Here is a 19,754-nt window from a genome sequence, read left to right as displayed (position 1 = left end):
CTGGGGAGCCTCACCTGCATCCCTCACCACCCATTTATCTTGCCACGGAGAAGGGGGCATTCCCCTTCTCCTTTCCGCAGCTATACTCGGGTGTATGTCACACACGCAGGCTCTCCCCGCAAATGTGACCAGCCAGAGGAGGGATACCCCACCTCTGTATCTCGTTGTGAAAGGAGACATTTTCACCTTCCTCAACTCTCCCAGCTGTATCCAGCTGCAGAGAGGACACCCACATGTCAACTGTTCAGTGCAGAGAACCCCGCCCCCTTCCTTCAACTATAGCCAAATCAAAATGAAAAAGTGAAAGATTGGCTCAAGTGGGCAACAAACCTGCAAGGTGCACAGTCGGGAGCCTGCGCTCAAACAACCACTGCCACCATCTTGTCTGAAAATTGGTTTCTTCTAGTTACAGAAGACTTGACCAGTCCCACACATGCCAGTGTAAAGCAGGTTTCAGTCTGGTTGGCAGAGCTGCTCTCATAGGTCTGTTTCCAAACATGTGCAAGGTCTTCTTCACTATACAGGCAGCCCTGCCATCTTAGTGCTCTCTTGTTTACAGCTATGTTTCTGTCTGCACAGAATAAAATGGTTTGGATGTATATTGCAGAGAATGGCCAGACTGATTCTGATATGGTAACCATTAGCACTGCTGTTCTGATACTGAGTCTTTCAGACACAGACAGGAAGAATTAAAAAGCAGAACAGTAGATTGCAATAAAATTTAATTTTAAGAAAGGAACAAATGTTAATTTCAGCACTGCCTTTAGGGTACCAGTAGAACTGGCTTGGTCAGTTTGGCAGTCATCCCTATCGATGAGGACTTAATTGCTGGGCAAGATGGCAAAATAGTTTGCTCTACAGTTAAGCTCTTGGAAATATCAAGCTAATGTAAAATTGAATCAGGATCTTGGTCTATATTTAACTGTAATACATTGTCAAAACCACTCATGAAATTAGTTCTGTTAATTTTAGATCAAAGCTGTATCCCTGATCCCATTGGCTTTTCTTTCCCAAACACAATTTTGACTATTCTTCTCAGCCCTGGCAATCAATATTCAATATTCGAGCAGGCAGTGCAGCCCGGTTCTTTCTCATCATTTTGTCTCAGATGGGAGGTTTCTGCATGAAACACAGAACAAAGCCGTAACGTGATCAGGTAGCAATTGCAAAGATGTTGACTGTAGTCACCAGAAAGGTGGGTTTAGGTAAATAATGCCAGGTTTTTGAAAATGGAGGTTTTATTTTGGGGACATCGTAATATTAATTAATGATAATGGCTCCTGAATCCTTTAGTATTTGTGCTGTGGCAGCACCTAGAGGCTCCAAACAAAGATCAGGGTCCTGTTGTGCTAAGTGCTGCATAAACATATAAATAACTCCATACCTGCCTGTGACGGGGTTTATCAACCCTGCTCTGGGCAAGTGGGGGTAACCAGTCCCTTTGGGCCCCAGAGGCCACGCCCCCTTGCCTATGCTGCATGTGGAGAAAGCCGGTAAAAGGAAGCTGGTCAGCTCAGTCTGGGCTGACCGAGGAGGAGGATGGATGTATGCGGCCAGCTCCTGCCAAGGAATGGTCAGCCGCCCAGACTGCTGAGGCAGGGATCCTGACCAGGCTACAGAGGGCACACCAGCTGTGGAGACTGAGGGGGATGCAAAGCCGCTGCCCAGAGAGCACAAGCCTGAAGTGGACTTAAGGGAGGAAATGACCCAGGGAATGTATTGTGAGCCAATACATGAATCCTGGGAGGTTGCTGGCTCCACAGGGCCCTGGGTTGGAACCCGGTGGAGAAGGGTGGGCCCGGGTTCCCCTACCTTCCAACCCGCACTGGCAGGTGGGCATTACTGCTGGATGCCCTAGCTATAGACTGTCTGTTTGCTCTGCTGTGCCCCACCCAGGGGGCTGAAACCTCTATTTGCTATTGTTTACCCCAGGCAGGAGATGAGGGCCTACAGATTGTTCCTTGGCTCTGACCGCTCAGAGGGCCAGAGTCCCTGATTGTATTTGTCTGACCCAGCTGAGAATCTTGACGACTGTGTGATAGGGTGTATCAACCCTGCAGTGGTGAAGCAGGGGGGCCTTCTCCCCCCCGCAAATGGACAGCACCCCGTGACACTGCCCCAGAGAACTCACAGTGAAGGACTGTGCCAAGACACAAGAGATGAAAGTAACAGCAAGGGATGAGGGAATGGGTTAGTGGGATGAAGTAGCAGTAAAATAAAACTGAACACGTTATGTGTAATAAATAGCGAACATCTCACCACCTGCTTTGCTGTTTGTGGATGGCAGTTTTCTGATGCATCATGGCAGAGTGGAGTGTTAAGTGGATAATATGGTAGCTTCATGGATTTGGACAGGTTTCCCCAATGTATCAGAAGCAGCAAAGGAGATAGCTCAAAGGTGCTTGTGGGGAAAATGTGCAAGCAGGCAATAAAGGCTGGTATTGTTAGCAGAGAGAAGATGGAGGTTGATATTGCGATTTTGAAATCGTAGGTCTGATAGGCAGGGCAGGGCTAAATAGTGAAGGGTTGTAAAAGTGAAGACAAGAAGCGTGTGTTTGGTGTAGTGGACAAGGAGGAGCCAGTGGAGAAACATGAGTAGGAGAGTGATGTGGTTAGGTCACTGAGCCAGCAAGATAATCACACTGAAGGAGTGTTTTGAATCAATTTGAAGGGGGCAAGGTTGCAGGTACCAAGGTCAGAGAGGTGAAGATGATAATGTACAAGAGATAAAGGCATGGACCAAGAGCTTTGGCAGTCAGGAGAGACAGAAAAGGCCTGATCTTTGAAAAGTGACAAGATTTAGACATTTTCCCTTATGCACTAATGCTCATATCTTTTGTCTTGGAAAAAATTGCTTTCAGTACTGTATGTTTTTACAGTAACAGCAAAATCATTGATCGACGATGGAGAAGTTTTAGAAGTCAAGACACATTTATGTGTAAAGCAAGTTGACTTTAAGTCACAGCTAATCCCTATCCAGTGCTATGAAACACTATCCCACAGTATCAATTATGATGAAAATTCTTACTTTGAATCACTGTTATTTACCTTCCTGGTCTTGCAGTTGGTTGGACTGACCTGGGTTAGCAACACATTGGAACTATCTGTTAGTAGAGGTTTGGTTTTTTTTAGTTCCTCTTTGAACTTGCCAGGTCACTAGAAGCAGAACATGCACATCTGAGCTCACAATTTTGGCTCGTGATATTTATTTTAGCTAAGTCTAAAGGAGCATACTTACTCTGGAGATAAAATAAAACCAACTCCTCCAGACTTGGAGTAAGTGTCGCCTGTTACTGTTTCACATGCAGTAGACAACTTCCCCATGTTGAATGGATATAGCAGACCCCCATGGCATGTTTTGTTACAAGTACAACATTCTGCCTACTCTCTAATCTCAAAATTGGCTGAAGTGAAGGTTGTTGTGATCTTTTAAATCCTTAATCAATGCTGTGTGTGATTCTTCCATCCTCTCACATATTCTTGGCTCCTGAATTTCAGCTGTTGGACCTACAAATGGGCCATGATTTGACCAAAAGAGAGTATTTTCAACAAGCATCCCTCCACCTTATTCAGTATCTAGCATCTGAAAATCAACTGACTTGAATCCATTCCAGGAGGGCAAGTTATTTCATATGCTAGATAGACTATTTCTCCCTCTGTAGCCTTTGGTGATAGGGGTCTGGCAGACAACGTTTGTGTACAAATATATTTGCAACTGTAAAGAGAATCTGATCATCTAAAATCTTCCTGTTGACTAGATAACCTTTAGTACTTTGGCTTCCATCACAAATAAAATTTGAAACAAATTTCACAGCGAAAGCCATATAATTCAAGTCCCTGTCAAGACATTTGCTAAATAGAGATGGTCAGATTTTTTTTTTCATTTGGAATATTTTAGTATTTCATTAAAAAACGGAAAACCGCCCCAAATGGATTTTTTTTCCCCAGTATCGGGCATCTGAAATGTTTGGCTGGAAAGTGCAGAAAGCCCAAATTTTCACCAAAATTTCTCCAAAGTTTTTCAGTTTGGGGATTTTTGACTTTCTGAAAAAAGTGAAAAATTTTGAGGAAGTCAACACTTTTAGCAAAAATGTTTGTTTAATCAAAAATCCATTTTTCCATGCAAAAATGTTTCAATGGAAATTTTTTGACCAGCCCTATTGCTAAGCCAATGTGAAAGAAAGAATTAATAGAAGCAGGCTCTATCTCATGCCATCCACAAGTGCAGTTATTAAACTAAAACAACCTTGCTCCTTTCCCGATTTTCAGTAAGTGTTATGACAGTTTTGCTGCAATTTTGTCCTAATCTTGTGACTTTTGTGGTACCAAAAAAACTGGCCACACATTAGAGTTGCTTATGTCTGCAATCACCAACTAGTCTGCCACTTGTGAAGCAGACCACTTCCATCATTTGCTATGAATATTGCCTTCTGCAAATACTGTGTGTCGTGCAAGATGACAAGCCAGCCATATCTCCCGCTCATCAGTGCTCGTTACTAAGGCTAAGTTCTGTCATGGACACTTTTAGTAAAAGCCATGGACAGGTCATGGGCAATAACGAAAAATTCACTGAAGTCTGTGACCTATCCTTGACTTTTACTAAAAATACCCATGAAAAAATGGGTACCCTGTGCAGCTATGGGAGCAGTGAGGAACCCCCCTGCCAACCACAGTGGCTGGGAGCAGTGGGGATCCCCCCCGCCACCAGGTTCCCCCTGCCCCACAGTGGCTGGTAGCCCTGATGCCTGCAGGGGCAGGGAGCAGCGGGGTTCCTCCTGGCTGCCTGTGGTGCCCGGGAGCGGCCGTGGGGAGCTGCAGGGCTCACCCCTGCCACCTGCAGTGGCCAGGAGTTGCGGTTGCAGACCCTGCTGCCCCTGAGACTGAATGGATCCGGTATAAAGCAGAGGTTACCAAAAGGAGTGGCTGGAGGCAGACCCTAACCCTGATCAAGGACACTAGAACAGGCAGATATGCTGAACCCCAAAGGGGTGACTGCCTGGGAGACACCACCTTTGTCTTTTTCTCTTACTCTGATTCTCCCTCTTGCAGCGGAGGGAGAGGGAAAAAATTAGTTTCTTTGTTTTGTTTAGAGAATCCCTTGTGAGCCACAAACGGGAAGGACTCTGAGCCACCCAAATGGTCTGGTGGGGATTCAGGCAACCTCCACATGCCCTACTGGAACCTAAATATGCTCCTCTTAAGGATGACACTACTTCAGACATGAGTAATAGGTGGATCACTCATGGGAAGGATGCTTGGATGACGGCAGAATCAGTGTACATTTTATAAGTATACGCTGTAGCAGAACGCATGACTGTGTTGCTTTTCTGCCTAATGCCGGTGTACACCCATGGGCAGATATGAGACTGCATTATGAGGGGGAGTAATTTGCTAGGAGGCATGCAGCTTTGCTCGCATGCAGAGATCCTCTGAGCATCATAAAATTCTCCCTGTCAGAATTTTGTTACAAAACTATAAGAAAATGAGGATGGGTGCAGCTATGTTCACATGAATCCAAGAGCTGGGGCTTTAAGAAAAGCACCAAGTATCATGAGACTCATGCTAAATGGTCAGGGATGACTTCAGAAGGGTGTACTGGGACAGAACACGTCACTCTACCTGTATGTACCAGTGGGAGCTGAGGCTGTGGGGAGAGGAGCATCAGCAAGGAATAGCTGACAACAATAGCACAGCAGGGTCTGGAAATGGCCTAATGATCCAGTGTTCAGGAAGCAGGGCATGGGGTCTTGTTGCCCAGAGAGAGAGGGTGAATCTCTTCCTGAAAGAACTAGAATGTTCCAGGCTTCTCCTGCCTGGGAATCCTGCGGAGATAACGTGACTTTTTTTTTTTAATGCATTTTCCCTCAACCCCACCACATTGTCATGTCTGAGCTCCTTGCTTCCAGTGCTCACTGGAGACCCCATCAGTTTTTCAGTGACTAAAAACACTTAAATTCATAAACCCAAGCGTTTAACTTAGCTTGTATTTATACATCAGTTTCACCAGGCACCTAAATGTCTAGTGAAATTATTATTGTTGCTGACTTTTATAGCATGTTTGCAACTGTAGCAAAGCAATTCATGATGTGCTGAGAGCTGGGAATAGGAGAAGAAGCCAAAACAACTTGCATAAAGACAGATATTCAAATGAGCTAAGCAGAACAATTAAATATGAAATTCAATGCATCACTTAGCATAGAATCTCCGGACTTCTTGACTTTCAGCCTTAATAGGTATGTAAACAAGAATTTCCAGGTAAGGAACAAAGTTGTCCCATTTGTCAGGTCTTGGCAAACTGAAGCTGTTGACTTACTCATAGCTCTCGTTCCATGTGTTTACAAATAAATTACAAGAAAGTATGTGGGAGGATCTTTTTTTGGGGGGTGGGGGGTGGAATTCTGCCCTCAGACAGGTATGTAGTTCCCAGTGACTTCACTTATTGATTCACTTGCACATCCAAATGCATAATTAGCCTTTAATAAATAAAACACTTAAAAAGCTATCAAGCCCCAATGCTCCTCTGCTGAAAGACATCACAGACCAAACTACTTTTTAATAACACCTGTCATGCCACTGTGAAGTCAGTGGAACTGGGGAGGCGGAATGGAAAGCAGAATGTAGCCCCATTTCTCTGTCTTGCATGTATAGTTATGCTCTTATTCCCAGTTGGTCCTTACAAAGAAGTGACGTTAGGTGTTGTGACAAAGTTCCTCCTCTGCCTTGGTGGGTCCTGCCTTGGTGGGTCCTGCGCTTATTGGCAGATTTGCTTGCCTCAGAGATTCACGGTAGCCCTCAGTTTGGCCACTTTTGCTAGTGGCTCAAATCTGCCGTTCAGTCAGCTAACCTCATCACTGGCCAACATGGGGAAAAGGAAGGAGAACAATCCCCTCAATCTCTGCTGGTCCACCAAGTGGGTCGGGGGACAGGCCAGGGACCTTCCCCTCTGATGGGACCCACAGTCCAGGTCAACTCCTCCTGTATCCAATAGGGAGTCGGAGGGATGGGGGGAACCCAGGCCCACCCTCTGCTCCAGGTTCTGGCCCAGGGCCCTGTGTATCACAGCTGTCTATAGTGTTTTGTGTAACACCTGTGTGACAGCTACAGCTCCCTGGGCAACTTCCCCATGGCCTCCTCCCAACACCTTCTGTATCCTCACCACAGGACCTTCCTCCTGATGCCAGATAGCATTTGTACTCCTCAGTCCTCCAGCAGCACGCCCTCTCTCTCTCAGCTTCTTGCGCACTCCACCCTGACTGAAGTGAAGTCCTTTTTAAACCAGGTGCCCTGATTAGCCTGCCTTAATTGATTCTAACAGCTTCTTAATTGGCTCCAGGTGTCCTAATTAACCTGTCTGCCTTAATTGGTTCCAGCAAGTTCCTGATTGTTCTGGAACTGCCTCTGTTACCTTACCCAGGGAAAAGGGACCTGCTTAACCTGGGGCTAATATATCTGCCTTTTATCACTCTCCTATAGCCATCTGGCCTGAGCCTGTCACAGTGTCTAAATACCTTTGAGGATCTGAGCTTACGTCCCCAGTCCTGAAAAGACTGATACAGATGCTTAATTTCCAGCACTGTGAGTGGTCCTATTGAAGTCAATGAAATGACACACAATCTGCAGAGTTAAGCATGTGTGTAAGTTTCTGCAGGATCAGCTGGTAAAGATTTGTCTTTGAACTGCTGTGAGAGCTATACAGATACTCTCCCCGTTTTTCTGTCCTTGAGTTTTTCTGTCCTTGAGTTTCACACGTAGATCAGATGGCGTGACTTGGCCTGTAGGTTGCTAAAATGTTAGCTATCTTGGCAATGCTGTTCATAGGACTCTCTGGGTTAGCTTGAACATTTGGTCCTATCAGTGTCTAAGGGTATATCCACAGTGACGTGAGAGGTCTCTTCTAGCTTGCTCAAATAACAATAGCAGTGAAGCCACTGCAGCATGGGCTGTACAAGCCCTCTCAGGACCTTGGATATGTACTCAGGTGGCTAGCCTGTGCTGCTCCCCAGACTGCCCTGGCTTCACTGCTAGATTAAAGCTAGCTCAGGTATGTCTATATGTGCTGCAGTCACATCTCTGATTGCAGTTTAGACAATGCCATAAGAGATGACACAGAACTGTGCTACCTCAGAAGGAGCCCAAGAAATGAATTGTGGCTCACACAGGTTGCCTTCCCTACCCCCCCCCCTTTACTCTGGGGAGTAGTATTGTGCTACTGCTTTCATCATCAACATAGATGAGTGTGGCCTGCATGTTGGGGAGGTGGAGCCATGGGTCTGCCCATTTCTCCCTGTCCCCACTGCATAGGAGAAAGGGGGAAATACTGAGCATGCAACCCCTGGTCTTACCACCAAGCTTGCAGTAGAAATGGAGGAGATCAAGCTGGTGTCTGTGTGTGTGTGTATGGTGGGAGGGGAGGGAATGTTTGTCCTTGTGTGGGTTGTGTAGGCGGGGCCACAGTCTGGCCCTATAGGTATTGTGAGTAGAGCTGGCTGGATGATGAGTGAGCTGGAATGTTTTCATTAAAATGTTTTTTGATGAAGAATGCCTTTGTTATCAACATTGAAAAGCCTCAATTTTGACAAAATTTTGTATAACCCCGCCACCTCAAAATGAAAGAATTTCAGTAGTGCTGAATCATCCTATTTTGACATTTTGGTTTTGCTATGACTTTTTGAAAGAAAATGAATTGTTTTATATATAAAACACTTTCATAAAGCAAAAAAAAAAAAAAAAAGAAGAAGTAAAAACTGGAACAGATTGTTCAATTTTATCTAAACAAATTATTTTGATTGATGCAAAATGAATTTATTTTTCAGAATATAATTTTGTGGAAAATTTTTGATTTTTGTTTTGTTCTATTCTGGAACAAAACATATTTCAAAATTGCAGAAATTCTTGCAAAATGGAAATTTCAGTTCCCATGCAGCTCTTGTTGTGAGTCAAAACACCTTCTGCTTACCTTTATGCAAGGTGAATTTTATATTAAATATTTTAAAATATATCAAAATGTTTGAGATGGCTTCATACATTGGATCAGTCAATCACACATTTTGATTTTTTCCAGAAAAACAAAATTTAATCTGGGCTGCAATATCAGTAATAGCATATTTCACTAGCGTATAAAAAACCCCTACAAATCCATAACTCTCACTTTTTCATTAAGAGGAAATGGAATGTTGAGTTTGGTCCAGGAAATGCAGAACTCGCTCTGCTGTGTTAAAGAAAAAGCTCTCTTGGAATATTAAAAGCAGTGCATTGGATTCAGATAGTGCAATGTTTAGAAGCGTCCACATTTATTACTGGTAATTTTCATTCACATTTATCTATCATTAATTCTGTAAAAATTGCATTTTTCAGAATGAACTTTGAAACCTTTCCCCCTCCAATGCATGCCGTTGGGTGAGGAAAGTGTGTGTATGTACATAAACATGGAATACTAGTCATACTTCCTATTCTAATCCTTTCATATGCTGTACTCTCACAGCTGCCCAAAGCAATCAAAGCGTTCAGTGTCCGTATTTAATGGGAGGGGGAAAATCCACCACCACAAATGTTGCAGTTTTAGAGAGTAAATATAAAATGTTTATCTCAAGATTGAGTCTTCTTAGGTATGTCCCAAATCTCTGTGTTTCCATTTGACTTAAATATTGACATATCATATGTAATTATTTATCAAACCCTCTCTGTGCACAGAATAGAGGAGCAAACCTAGAAACAAGGTCAGATGAAATCAGTTTGAAGGCTAGGCACACTTCTGTGCTGGGGACCCGTATGATCCCACTTATAAGCATTAGCTCTGATGTGCCTGGGTATCCTCTGATGGTTTTTAACTGTCGTTCTTTTTTTTTTTTTCAAAGTCTTATGCCAAACCAAATGCATCTTTAATCAAATTAGTTTTATTTTGGGGGATGCAGGCCTTATCTGAGACCTATATGTGTGCTGACAAAGAACAATTTAAAACACACATTGCATCCTCAACAACTTGCACATAGGGAGAAAAGCTGGCTTCTGGCATAGCCCTGGAACTGTTATAGTTAATTGCAAGGGAATAGAAACCTCTCCAGATGGATATTCAGCTCATACCATTTATGCCCTGTTACGGGCAGCTCAACACAGGAGAAAACAGTACATGTCTGAAGAGAATTCCACATGAAAAATTAAATATGTGCTTGTCTCCAAAAAAGAAAACAGAGTTATTTTCTGTTCTTTGATGCAGGTAAATGACATAAAATAATCTGCCTCTGATCACAGAAGCAAGCGGAAACCATGACAGCAAGTAACAGCAATGTTTCAAGTACTTTGGAAAGATATTAAATGCTTAACCTCAGAGAAAGAAAAAAGTAATTGGACCTTATTTTAGTGTCACTTACACTGGTGCAAATTGTGAGTAACTGCGCTGAAGTGAATGGAATTCAGCCAGTGTAAAAGTGAAGTCAATTCAGTATCGGCCCCATTTTGGTTTGGGGCGTGATCTCACAATCACTAGAACGTGTTCTCTCTCCACTTGTGCCTAGTCTAGCCCTGACATATCATAGACTCATGGAAATGTACCTCAAGAAGTCATCAAGTTGGCCTCTTGCACCGAAGCAGGAACAAGTAACCGTAGGCCATCCCTGACTGGTGTTCGCCCAACTTTTTCTTAAACACTTCCTGAGATGGGGGTCCTATAACCTCCCTGGGGAACCTGTTCAGGGACTTAACTACCCTTATAGTCAGAGAGGTTTTCCTAATATCTCATCTAAATCTCTCTTGCTGCTAATTAAATCTCTTACCACTTGTCCTACCTTCAGTGGTCATGGAGAACAACTGATCACGGTCTCTTCACAACAGCCCTTAACATATTTGAGGACTCTTCATAGATTCATAGATTACAAGGCCTGAAGGAACCATTGTGATCATCTAGTCTGATCTATGTTCTATAACACAGGCCATAGAACTTCCCCAAGATAATTCCTAATCCTGTCCTCCAAAGTACTTGCAACTCCTTCCAGCTTGGTGTCATGCACACATTTTATAAACATAATCTCCACTCCATAATGCAAGTCAGTAAAGAAAATCTTGAATAGTACTGGACCTAGGACTGATTCTTGGGGGGAGGGATAGCTCAGTGGTTTGTGCATTGGCCTGCTAAACCCAGGGTTGTGAGTTCAATCCTTGAGGGGGCTATTTAGGGATCTGGGGCAAAAATTGGGGATTGGTCCTGTTTTGAGCAGGGGGTTGGACTAGATGACCTCCTGAGGTCCCTTCCAACCCTGATATTCTATGATACATCCTCCCAGTTTGACAGCAGATTATTGATAACTCCGTAACTCCTTGCTTAACGTTGTAGTTATGTTCTTATGCGACTTTAAGCAAAACTATGTTAAGCAAATCCAATTTCCCCATAAGAATTAATGTAAATGGGGGGGCGGGGATTAGGTTCCAGGGAAATTTTTTTCACCAGACGAAAGTCTATATTTTATATATATATATAGATAGATAGATATATGTATACTCAGTATAAGTTTTAAACAATTTAATACTGTACACAGCGATGATGATTGTGAAGCTTAGTTGAGATGGTGAAGTCAGAGGGTGGAAGAGGGTGGGATATTTCCCAGGGAATGCCTTACTGCTAAATGATGAACTAGCACTCGGCTGAGCCCTCAAGGGCTAACACATTGTTATTAATGTAGCCTCACACTCTACAAGACAGCACGAATGGAGGGGGGGGAGACAGCATGGCAGACAGAGACACACACCCTGTGTGTGTGAGAGAGAGATGCGCATTGCCCCTTTAAGCACACTGACCGCACTCTAAGTACATTGCCTTTTTAAATACATCAGAAAGTTGAGACAGCGGGTGCTCCCTCTGTCCTAAACCCTGTCTTGTCTCCCCCCACCGCTCTATGGAGATGGGGTAAGCAGGGTGCAGGAGCAGGGGGGAGGGGGATATCCTGACATTAGCTCCCCCACACTTCTCCCCCCCACTCCCTGCACAGCAAGCAGGAGGCTCCTGGGAACAGCTCCAAGGCAGAGGGCAGGAGCAGCACATGGCAGTGGGGGAAGGGACAGCTGAACTGCCGGCAATTTATAGCCTGCTGGGCAGCTGTTGTACAGGGAACTTAGGGGAGCTGATAGGGGGGCTGCTGGTGCACCCTGGTTCCAAGCCCCCACCAGCTAGCTCCAACGGGCTGCTCTTCCGGCAAGCAGTGGACAAAGCAGGCGGCTGCCAAACCACATTATAAGGGAGCATGGCGCAACTTTAAACGAGCATGTTCCTTAATTGATCAGCAGCGTAACAACAAAACAATGTTAACTGGGACGACTTTAAGTGAGGAGTTATTGTATTCTTTGAGTAGTCTTTCAACCAGTTGAGCACACACTTCACAGTAATTTCATCTAGACCACATTTCCCTAGTTTGCTCATGAGAATGTCATATGGGACTGTCAAAAGCCTTACTAAAATTAACATATATAATGTCTGCCACTTCCTCCCTATCCACTGGGTCAATAACCCTGCCAGAGAAGGAAATTATGTTTGGTTTGGCATGATTTGTTCTTGACAAATCCATGCTGGTTATTATAACCTTAGTCTTCTCTACGTGGCTATAAATTGATTATTTAATAATTTGTTTCAGTATCTTTACAGGTATAGAAATTAGGTTGACTGGCATATAATTCCCCCGGTCCTCTTTGTGTCCCATTTTAAAAATAGCATTATGTTTGCCCTTCTCCAGCCATCTTGACTATAAATAATACAAGGAATGGAATGTTCTGAACTGAGCAATTAGTATTTGTCATGTTCACTTACCTTTTTTCTTCTGTTTCTGAATGTTTGTTTTCAATGACTTCAGTGGGACTTTAGCATAAGCTTTAAAGTTAAGCATGTACTTAAATGCCCTTCTTGAATAGAGCAGCTTTCCCGAATTGAGGCCTAAGTCTGTGATGTTAAAACCAGTAAATATGAAGAAGATCTGGCTGCTTACCACAGTCCTATTCCACTCAAGAAAGTTACAGGGAACATTCACTTTCTGAGTGCTGTTGGTGTAAAGATCACACTCCTAGAGTCCTAAATTCATAAATTAATTCAAGAACAGGCAGACTGATCAAATGTGCCAGATTAGTGCTGATGATTTCATTATGTGGCTTGCTCTACACAGTGGACCAAGCTCAACTCGCCATACACATTTGCTTTAGAATCTTACTACTCTGGAAACCTTAGCTTCAGGGTTCTGGGCATGATCCCACAGCAATAAAGATAATGGATATTTTTCCATTGACTTGAGCCCTCCATGAGGCCAATAGAAAAATTAACTCTTTATAGCCCCAATTATCATTATTTTGACCTTTTTCATTTCTCATGTTTACATGTTTTCTTTAATCCCCAAACCATAAACGTCATGTCTTGGCATTTGGGAAATAGCCATCATACAATTTGCCATCTGACTGATAGTCACCATCTAGTCTAATTTTAGGGTCTCATCGTGTTCCTATTTGGCTCAATGGGAGTTTTGGCACTTGTGTATTTCGGTGTAAGCAGGATCAGGTCCAAGACAGTAGGCACAAGGGTTATTTCCCCCCTACAGTACATGTATTCTAATTAGGGCTGTCAATTAATTGCAGTTAACTCATGCGATTAACTCAAAAAAATTAATTGTGATTAAAAAAAATTAATCACAATTAATCACACTGTTAAACAATTGACAATTATTAAATATTTTTGAATGTTTTCTGCATTTTCAAATATATTGATTTCAGTCACAACAGAGACTACAACGTGTACAGTGCTCAAATACAAATATTTACACTGTACAAAAGAAGTCGTATTTTTCAATTCACCTCATACAGGTACTGTAGAGCAATCCCATTTTCATGAAAGTTGAACTTACAAATGTAGAATTATGTACAAAAATAACTGCATTCAAAAATAAAACAATGTAAAACTTTAGAGCCTACAAGTCCAATCAGTCCTACCTCAGCCAATCGCTCAGACAAACAAGTTTGGTTAAAATTTGCAGGCGATAATGCTGCACGATTTCTTGTTTACAATGTCACCTGAAAGTGAGAAGAGGCATTCGCATGGCACTTTTGTAGCCGGTGTTGCAAGTTATTTACATGCCAGATATTCTAAACGTTTGTATGCCCCTTCATTCTTCGGCCACCATTCCAGAGGACATGCTTCCATGCTGATGATGCTCATTAAAAAAATAATGCGTTAATTACATTGGTGACTGAACTCCTTGGGGGAGAATTATATGTCTCCTGTTCTAATTTACCTGCATTCTGCCATATATTTCATGTCATAGCAGTCTCAGATGATGACCCAGCCCATGTTCGTTTTAAGAACACTTTCACAGCAGATTTGACACAATGCAAAGAAGGTGCCAATGTGAGATTTCTAAAAGTAGCTACAGCACTCGACCCAACGTTTAAGAATCTGAAGTGCCCTCCAAAATCTGAGAGGGACGAGGTGTGGAGCATGCTTTCAGAAGACTTAAAAGAGCAACACTCAGATACAGAAACTACAGAACCCGAAGCACCAAAAAAGAAAATCAACTTCTGACTCAGATGATGAAAATGATCATGCGTCCGTCCACTCTGCTTTGGATCGTTATCGAGCAGAACCCGTCATCAGCATGGACGCATGTCCTCTGGAATGGTGATTGAAGCATATGAATCTTTAGTGCATCTGGTACATAAACATCTTGCGCCACCAGCTACAACAGAGCCATATGAATGACTGTTCTCACTTTCAGGTGACGTTGTAAACAAGAAGTGGGCAGCATTATCTCCTGCAATATTTAACCAAACTTGTTTGTCTGAGCGATTGGCTGAAGTAGGACTGAGTGGACTTGCAGGCTCTAACATTTTACATTGTTTTATTTTTGAATGCAGTTATTTTTGTACATAATTCTACATTTGTAAGTTCAACTTTCATGATAAAGAGATTGCACTATAGTACTTGTATTAGGTGAATTGAAAAATACTATTTCTTTTGTTTTTTTACAGTGCAAGTACTTGTAATAAAAAATAAATATAAATTGAGCACTATACACTTTGTATTTTGTGTTGTAATTGAAATCAATTTATTTGAAAATGTAGAAAACATCCAAAAATATTTAAATAAATGGTATTCTATTATTGTTTAACAGTGCAATTAATCGCACGATTCATCACAATTAATATTTTTAGTTGCTTGACAGCCCTAATTCTAATTAATTTTTATTCTGGCTGTAACTAGAGACCTCAACAACACTGTTGACTCGTATCCAGCTTCTCGTCCACTGTAACCCCTAGGTCCTTTTCTGCAGAACTGCTGCTGAGCCAGTCGATCCCCAGCCTGTAGCGGTGCATGGGAGTCTTCCTGCCTAAGTGCAGGACTCTGCACGTGTCATTGTTGAACCTCATCAGATTTCTTTTGGCCTAATCCTCCTATTTGTCTAGGTCACTCTGGACCCTATCCCTACTCTCCAGCGTATCTGTCTCTCTCCCCCCAGCTTAGTGTCATCTGCGAACTGCTGAGGGTGCAATTAATCCCATCATCCAGATCATTAATGAAGATGTTGAACAAAACCGGCCCCAGGACTGACCCCGGGGCACTCTGCTTGATACCGGCTACCAACTAGAGATCGAGCCATCGATCACTACCCATTGAGCCTGACAATCTAGCCAGCTTTCTGTCCACCTTATGGTCCATTCATCCAATCCATACTTCTTTAACTTGCTGGCAAGAATACTGTGGGAAGCCGCATCAAAAACTTTGCTAAAGTCAAGATATATCACATCCACTACTTTCCCCACATCCTCAATGCTAGTTATCTCATCATAGAAGGCAATAAGGTGGTAATTCCCTTGGCATAGGCTTAGATCTTCCCATGCTGCCTTCCCCATAAGTTCCCAGCACAGGGTTTGTGTCAGGGGTGGGCAGTGGCAGAAAGGAGGGGCTTGAATACAATGTACTACAGCTATGCTCAGCTAGTGGACAATTCTTGTGGGACTGTTGTCAGCAGGCACAAGCTACAGAAGCCCCCCAGCTATTCTAACTTGTTCCAGGGCCACAACTGGCTTCCTGCCACTTCTCCTCTGATTCACCAGGGCTAATCAAAGTCATACTAAGTACCCAGATAGAAAGAGCAGCCTGAGTAACAATCATTTCCTTCTTAATTAATCAGGTTTCACTTTCATAAGTTCTCTGATGTCATGATCCTATAAGTTCTCCAGTGGTCCATAGAATAGCCCAGGAAAAGCAAGACGGAGAAGACCTGCATTTCTAATACAAAAACCGAGGAGAATGAAAAAAAAACCCAAACCCCTAACTTCTCAGACTTTCTTCATATGATCAACAATATTTTCAGAGCCAAACTGTGGCATTTAGTCATTGGTTTACAGTGATGCAAAGCCACCTAACCCTAGGGGAACTTCTGTTGTTGGGGAGGGGCAAGAGGTTGTGACCTCAGGGAGGTACAGTTCTCTCATTTTGCAGTGTGGATGCAGCTCCAGCCACTGACCTGAGTCAGAAGGTCCGTGCAGTGCAGTACAAACATGTTAGTATGGTTGTGAGACCTAGGTCCAGCAATTGTAAACCCAGCTCTACAGTGGAGTGTGGATGCTCAAGTGCAGGCTTGGAAACACCAAATCTACAAGCATAGGTCCCACAGACCCAGGTTTACAATGCAGTGTAGACATACCCAGTTGATATCCACCTAGAGAAGAGTGCTCAGCACCTTGCAGGATTGAGCCTTGACTGGTAGAAATGCTACAGTCTTCTTTTGAGAATCCTCTTCATCTCTTACAAAACATCTTCTCCATAAGATTTGAGTGAAATGTTTTCTAGAAAAACTGTTTAATAACTTTTGGGTATTGCAGTGCAAGCCCAGGACCTGGAACCCTGGGTATGTATTTGCGTTGCTAGCCTACACTGAGGCTGGGCCACTGGGGCTTCCGTGCTCTGTCTAGGTATGTTAGCTAGATGGCAACGAGCCTGGGTATGCCCGTCTGAGCTGCAGTCACACCTCTGATGGCAGTCTAGATGTACCTTCAGACAAAAGATGGCAAGTGCACATATTATGCTTTGTTACAGGTGCATAAAAGTCATAAAACAAAAGGTCTCCAGTTAGTTGTGACAGAAAGCAGAGGCTGAGCTTTCATAAAGAATAAATCTTGAAGCCAAATGGGAATCGCGAGACTTGATTTTTCTGCAGGATACACAGTTGTCTCCAAGGAGACTGAACTCAAGCACTTATTCAGAGAGAGATTGCCGCGATGGTTGCATAACATGTCATCGCAAATGTCTAACGTACACGTATCACAAATATTTAAGACATTCATTAAATGACTGAGGATTAAAACGTATTTAAACCCACACCTTTTTGTTTCAGGTGGTTGTAGGTGTTAAAATGGCAATAGCAATCCCTTCCAGGAGAGTGAGAGGCAATCTGGGGTGAGATTTTCAAAGCTGTGTAAGGGATTTGGTATCCTAATTCTCCTTAGAATTAATGAAACTGACTACATGGTTGGTTAAACCAGAGATGGGATATTTCAAAGAGCACCATTACAAACCCTCCCCCCCAAAAATAAAAAGGACAACAGAAAACAACTCAGCAGATATTGTTAGCTAAATCAAAGGACCATGAATTCAGATAACTGCAGCAAGCTTCTGGCCTCTTCAGGTAAAGGTAGTGATTAGCACCAGTTACAACTCCATTGTGATCTCAGTAGTGCAATCTCAGGTCACCGTGTATCTCATAAATTCAGTTACTGCACACAGATGTGCTGATTTTATAAGACATCATTCTGAAATGCACAAATGTTTCTGTTTTGTACCAGGGCCCACCAGTTGGGTTGGTAGAGATCAGTGTCAGTCAGCATTTCCATTCAAACCACATCTGGGGGCTTGAAACCTCAGATCAGTCAGGTTTTTGGCACATGCGCTTGGGACACTTGGGACCAGACTCTGACCTGGTGTAAATTGCTATAACTCCACTGGAGTCGGTGGAGCTACAGCAATTTACACCAGGTCAGTGGTTGGCCCTTCTCTCCTTTCATAGAATCCTAGACTCATAGAATATCAGGGTTGGAAGGGACTTCAGGAGGTCATCTAGTCCAACCCCCTGCTCAAAGCAGGACCAATCCCCAACTAAATCATTCCAGCCGGGGCTTTGTCAAGCCTGACCTTAAAAACTTCTAAGGAAGGAGATTCTACCACCTCCCTAGGTAACGCATTCCAGTGTTTCACCACTCTCCTAGTGAAAAGGTTTTTCCTAATATCCAACCTAGACCTCCCCCACTGCAACTTGAGACATTACTCCTTGTCCCGTCCTCTTCTACCACTGAGAACAGTCTAGAACCATCCTCTCTGGAACCACCTCTCAGGTAGTTGAAAGCAGCTATCAAATCCCCCCTCATTCTTCTCTTCTGCAGACTAAACAATCCCAGTTCCCTCAGCTTCTCCTCATAAGTCATGTGTTCTAGACCCCTAATCATTTTTGTTGCCCTTCGCTGGACTCTCTCCAATTTATCCACATCCTTCTTGTAGTGTGGGGCCCAAAACTGGACACAGTACTCCAGATGAGGCCTCACCAATGTCGAATAGAGGGGAACGATCACGTCCCTCGATCTGCTCGCTATGCCCCTACTTATACATCCCAAAATGCCATTAGCCTTCTTGGCAACAAGGGCACACTGCTGACTCATATGCAGCTTCTCGTCCACTGTCACCCCTAGGTTCTTTTCCACAGAACTGCTGCCAAGCCATTTGGTCCCTAGTCTGTAGCTGTGCATTGGGTTCTTCCGCCCTAAATTCAGGACCCTGCTCTTATCCTTATTGAACCTCATCAGATTTCTTTTGGCCCAATCCTCCAATTTGTGTAGGTCCCTCTGTATCCTATCCCTGCCCTCCAGTGTATCTACCACTCCTCCTAGTTTAGTATCATCCGCAAATTTGCTGAGAGTGCAATCTACACCATCCTCCAGATCATTTATGAAGATATTGAACAAAACCGACCCCTGGGGCACCCCACTTGACACCAGCTGCCAACTAGACATGGAGCCATTGATCACTACCCGTTGAGCCCGACAATCTAGCCAACTTTCTACCCACCTTATAGTGCATTCATCCAGCCCATACTTCTTTAACTTGCTGACAAGAATACTGTGGGAGACCATGTCAAAAGCTTTGCTAAAGTCAAGAAACAATACATCCACTGCTTTCCCTTCATCCACAGAACCAGTAATCTCATCATAGAAGGCGATTAGATTAGTCAGGCATGACCTTCCCTTGGTGAATCCGTGCTGACTGTTCCTGATCACTTTCCTCTCATGTAAGTGCTTCAGGATTGATTCCTTGAGGACCTGCTCCATGATTTTTCCGGGGACTGAGGTGAGGCTGACTGGCCTGTAGTACCCAGGATCCTCCTTCTTCCCTTTTTTAAAGATTGGCACTACATTAGCCTTTTTCCAGTCATCTGGGACTTCCCCCGATCGCCATGAGTTTTCAAAGATAATGGCCAATGGCTCTGCAATCACAGCCGCCAATTCCTTCAGCACTCTCGGATGCAACTCGTCCGGCCCCATGGACTTGTGCACGTCTAGCTTTTCTAAATAGTCCCTAACCACCTCTTTCTCCACAGAGGGCTGGCCATCTACTCCCCATCTTCTTTCCTTCTTTCCTTTTTTCTTGTTTTGTTTTGCAAATTAAAAACATCAGTTCAGCAATAAATATATAAAATAAATAAAAGTATCAAACTTTCAGCAACCTCCACTATTAGACTTCTTAA

At 43.4% G+C, this 19,754-nt stretch overlaps 1 protein-coding gene across 3 annotated transcripts in view; it reads left to right on the top strand.

Annotated features, from left to right (window-relative positions):
• Positions 1-19,754, top strand: part of NRG1 (neuregulin 1) — a 707,499-nt gene that overhangs the window by 38,331 nt on the left and 649,414 nt on the right. The gene's annotated exons all lie outside the window — the stretch shown is intronic.

This window comes from Lepidochelys olivacea, assembly GCF_965140295.1.
Source record: "Lepidochelys olivacea isolate rLepOli2 genome assembly, chromosome: 5".
Lineage (NCBI taxonomy): Eukaryota > Metazoa > Chordata > Testudines > Cheloniidae > Lepidochelys > Lepidochelys olivacea.
Note: the sequence above shows the minus strand (reverse complement) of the source record. Positions and strands in the feature narration are given on the sequence as shown.